The 5056-nt window shown below is 37.8% G+C and overlaps 1 long non-coding RNA gene across 1 annotated transcript in view; it reads right to left on the reverse strand.

The window, feature by feature from the left end:
• LOC116398878 (uncharacterized) overlaps positions 1-4047 on the reverse strand; it is a 9343-nt gene extending 5296 nt beyond the window's left edge. Inside the window, exon 1 of the long non-coding RNA XR_004213777.1 lies at positions 2627-4047. This is a non-coding gene — a long non-coding RNA (uncharacterized LOC116398878). The remainder of the gene's footprint in view (positions 1-2626) is intronic.
• Between the last annotated feature and the right edge of the window lie 1009 nt (positions 4048-5056).

Below are 5056 nucleotides of genomic sequence, written 5' to 3' on the forward strand. Positions count from 1 at the left end.
CATGCAAAAAAATAAGAAATCAGGAAGGGGGCAAACACTTTTTCACATAACTGTATATATATTAGAGCGAGAGAGAGATTCATTTAGATATTGATATGAGAACATAGATTAAAGAGGGATAATCTCTCATCACCTCATTTGCTAGCAGTGTTAGCATGTTGTGATGATGAACCGTTGTGATGCCACCAGGGCAGAAAAGATTAGCCAGCTCATAATGAAAATAATGACTGAAAATATGCTCCCGTTAAAATAAGCTTTGTGGAAGGAGAAGGCTTCCGCAAGCTGATGGCTTCTGTTGAGCCAAAGTACAATCTACCATTGCGACGAACAACTACGAGAGTGGAGAAGATGTTTGAGGAAAGTTAGCTGCTTTGGGACTAAAAAGCAGTTACATCAGACATCAGTAACTTTGCTGACAACCAGTGCCAATTTAAAATAAATTTAGAAGTAAGGGATGCATTAAGTGCAAAGTTATAGTTGAATATTTTTCCTCCTGGGGAAGGTATGGACATAAATGAATATTGATGAACTGAAGTATTACTAAATCATTTGTTTTTTTTCTACACAAAATTAAATGAGTAATTCTCCAAACAACGTTAACTATCTGCAGCTTTATATTCAAATTGTCCCTCGTAATGCATCCCATGTCCCATGTGTATACCTAAGACATCCAGTTGAGTCCAATATGATTCATTGTTTAATAGTTCCTATGTGTCTAAAAAGCAAACAAACATGAATGACTCATGTCTGCCAGAGAGCATAATTCAAGCTAACTGTACCATAAATTATTGTAGATATATTAAATGCACACATGTGTTTAACTCCAAACATGACCACCTCTGCCTCAGTCATTCAGCTCTACTTTGTGTTTTGTGCATAACTCTTCGTTCAGTGTGTAAATCACTTTACACAGACAAAGTGCCATCTTGTCTGATGGTGTAAACACGAGTTGTAAACATCATCAATACCATCCATAACTTTGATAAGAAGGTTGGATAACTAATCCCTGAGCACAGTATCTTATTTCTAGATTCTATTTTTATTTTTTTATGACCTGCCTCAAAAAACACATGCATACTTTGTTTTAATGGAGTTATGACATCATCTTCCCTGTTCTCAGTCTTTTTTGCTAAACTATGCTTAACGTATCCCAAACCTTCTGTAGATGAGATGGACCCCCATGAGGCAAATCAAAAGGTGAGGTTATTTATTGCTGTAGTGTTGATAAGGAATTTATTTTAAATAAAGCATTTTTTGTGCTAATTCCACATTGTCCATCTTCCCTCTGCCTGTTGAGTGACACATTGTCGCCAGGAGCAGATCACCTCACAGCTATGGCAAATATCTCAAAACGTAATGTGAATGGATCTCCTTGGCAGCTTTTGAGAGCTGACCAAAGTGACTCATATTTCATACTGAAGGAAATTTATAGATTGTCACGTCAGCACTTTTCCTCCACATTCTCGCTCTCTTTAATCGCTCATTGTGGACCAGACACCAGATGGGGGCAAAAACAAAACACCAAGAGCCGTTTTGTCATCCTTCACAACTGCCATCCCCAGAACAAATGGTGGCTTCAGGTGTTATCAAACAAGAAGCACACAAGCCAAGGTGACTATTTTTTTTATTAATGCTACGGATCAGACGGGGGACAATAATAAAGCCTCAAATGCTGGTGTTGTTTGCTGAAATGCCTCCAGGCTGCCCTTAGGGGGGCATGTCAAACAGGGCTGCTGGAATCTCATCACAAAGCCTGATCTTACCAACACTGCTCTGCTGTCACTCGCACCCATTAACACATGGCTCTGTTAGAGGACTAACTTAGAGTCAGAATGATTACATCAGTCTCCTTTGTGTGTCCACACGCAAATAATTTCAGTTTATTTCTTGTAAAGATCTCCGTCCGAACAAGATCAGCCAAACAATGTGTAAATCTATTCTTTCTCCTTTAGTCGGCAAAAACAAAATGTGTTCAATAATCATTTACGCGGATATTCAGTTTACTAACAATGTTCAGGCATCAATAAATGACTTATTTAAACCAATTTGTGCCGTCCACGTTCACATATAAATGTTTCTTATGGCTTTAGGCTGATTGGTCTTACGATGAAGCACACTGGACGGATTAGACACCACTACACCCTGAGTAATATACATATCTGCCATTTTGCACAAAAAACACACTTTCCTGATATTATTCGACTTGGATATCAGAAGACAAAGGTCCACTCTTAAGAAGTCCATACTGTATGTGTCATGCATGCAGGACAGTAAATATAATAATTTATCAGCAGGGATGTTTGATTGCACTTGAAGAATTATGAACACCAATGAATCACTCTCTGATCGGTCACAGAATCAAATCAAATCCTGAAATACAATCCTTTAATGCAGAAATAAAAAAATAACAATATATTTATCTCAATGACCATTTCTGTTCAAAAATGTAAATACAATGTGTATTTAAAAATAGCCTGTAAAAGGTGTATTTTATTTTGTTTATTGCTTTTTTTTTTTACTTTCGCCAGACGTATTACAGTTCCTTCATCAGTGTGATTGTATTTTGCAGGTTGAACATTTGGGTGAATACAACCTTCAATCCTGTACTTGTGTCTGTTATGCCTACCTTTCTGTCCTCCCTCAGACTTGCTGTGCAGTGCCTCCTGCTAGCCTGAGAGAATGTCCCTCGCTCTTTGATGGACACCAAGGCTGGTGCTTGTAGTTTAGATCCGGGTGTGTGAGGCTTATTGCTTTGACAAGTCTCTGTCTCTGAGGTCCCGGGCTTTCTGACTGCTTTAACCCTGTGATCCGGAGAAGCAGCTGTTCTTCTGGCTGACAGTCCCACAATAAAGGCTAAACAGACAGAAAAGAATAAGAAAGATAAAGAGGCAGGAGTGGGGTTCTAACAGTTCAGTTCTTGGAAGCATTTACCACAAATATTGATTTCTGCCACTTTCCCTCTCCCCATCCCCGTCCTTGACTCTTTTGTTTAATCATATCAGATTCAGAGGCCTGTTCAACATTGATATAATTGAATGCCTGAGACAAAGCTGCCAATTTATATATAAGGCATTTTCTTTTTGTAAATCCAATGTTAGCATGTTAGAGCCCTTGAGTTTAAATTGATCTGACAGCGTCAATGTATTTTTGAAGATGAATCTGAAAGGAAAATGGAAAATACTTTGATTAGCTCTGGCTTAAGATTGCAGTCGGTTTACAGTGACTGACTACTTTAATATGACTACTCATTATTCAGTTCATTGGTTTATCTATTTGTGGTTTTTTTGGCTGTTTGCCATTTAAAAGGAATTTTTTAATTTGCCCCCATTATGCCAATGCCAAAACATGTACTTACAAAGGGTTCCATCTACCTCCTGGTTAATTATATGGTAAAAGATACAATACGTGTAGGTCAAAACTTCTGCATCAAGCTTTCAGGTCTTACGGTATAGAACTCATCAGCTGTACATGTCACCATAATAAGCTCAATCACGGAGTGCAGGATTGAGTATTATAAAGTATAATTGGAGGTTGTGGTTTTGAGTTATAAACACAGTAGGACTTAATGATCCTCCATAGACTTTAATGGGATATATACAACTCATAATAACTGATCGAGGTTTGACCCGTATCTCATGAAAGAGATATAAATACAATGGGTGGCTATGGAATTGGTTTTAAAAACTAACAACTCAAAAGGTATGTCATCTTTAGTCTTATATAGCATAGTTTAGTATAGTATAGTGTTTTTCAGCAATATCTCGTTTGAAATGCAAACATATCAAAATGTTATGAAAACATTGGTTACAACATACAATTAAATATATAGTGATATATATGCTGTACATGTGGCATAAATGATTATTTACATTGTGCTTTTACTTATATTTATTACATTTAAATACTTATAACAGGTCACCTGAAGCTTGCATGAGATTGATAAACCTTATTTTCTTTGAACTAGACCTGCGCTGTAACTCCTTATTTATGGATAGAAAAGAAAGGCAAGGCTCTTTCCTCAATGGTTTTGTGGAGAATTTCAGTATTAAATGCATTATTAGTAGGATTAAATAACACCCCTAGTGGTGAGTAGAAATGTCACAATAATAAATATGTTGGTCACAATATGTTTCCATATGGAATGTATTATGTTTATAATATCCTCACTTATAGAGGATATTATATGTTACAGTATATTAACTCATTGAATGTATTAGATTATAGAAGTATAGTCACTGTAGGTATTAAAACACTAAGTCTTGAGGGTCAGATAGGGATTCTGAGTGAGGTGTCAGACATGCAGCAGCAAATGGAGGCGACCTCATCGATGGAGGATGGGACCAGTGGGACGGTCAAATGCCAAGCTGACCAGCAGGACAGAGAGGAGTCCAAGATGTTTTGCGAGGAGCCAAGATGTTTTGCTAAAGGATCGATCCAGGGAGGGGACAGGATTCAAATGGAGCCAATCACTGATCAACGGAGGATCATTCACATGTTTTATGACAGTATCGGACACTTTCCGACTCTCAGGTGATACAAAAGACAATGTTTTAGGGAGTTTACCTCAGATCACTGCAGCTCTCATTTTCAGCTAACTGGCCACGCCAGACTGTGAGGAGATGCGTGTATGTGGTCTCTGCTCTCGAGAACATTACTATTGATAGTTAATTCAGTTTGTAAGTGAACTTTGTGTAGTACATTAAATATTGTTTTTAATTTTGAACCGGATCCAGCTTATTCTTCTGATGCACGTGCGCAGTAAGAAGCTCGCAGCAGAAGTGTACCTGCAGCCTGCAGGCTCTCTCATCCTTTGTTCTTAAAAACCTAACAGTTTGGACAGATGAAAAAGAAAGAAAAAAAACCTCAGTTATAAGAGTTTCTGTGGTCTTATGTTAATCTTCAACCTATAGAGAAGTGCATTATTAAAGCCCTTACACCCATCTTTGGTTTGCACAAAGCCCGAGCGTGATCTTGTTGAGATGGGGATTTGGAGAAGAGAGTTGTATTTGTTATCCCAGATGATTCCGTGTGGGTTTTGTCTTCTTCTCTCGGCTCT

Source organism: Anarrhichthys ocellatus, unplaced genomic scaffold (genome assembly GCF_004355925.1).
Source record: "Anarrhichthys ocellatus isolate YVR2014 unplaced genomic scaffold, GSC_Weel_1.0 scaffold92, whole genome shotgun sequence".
Taxonomy (NCBI): domain Eukaryota; kingdom Metazoa; phylum Chordata; class Actinopteri; order Perciformes; family Anarhichadidae; genus Anarrhichthys; species Anarrhichthys ocellatus.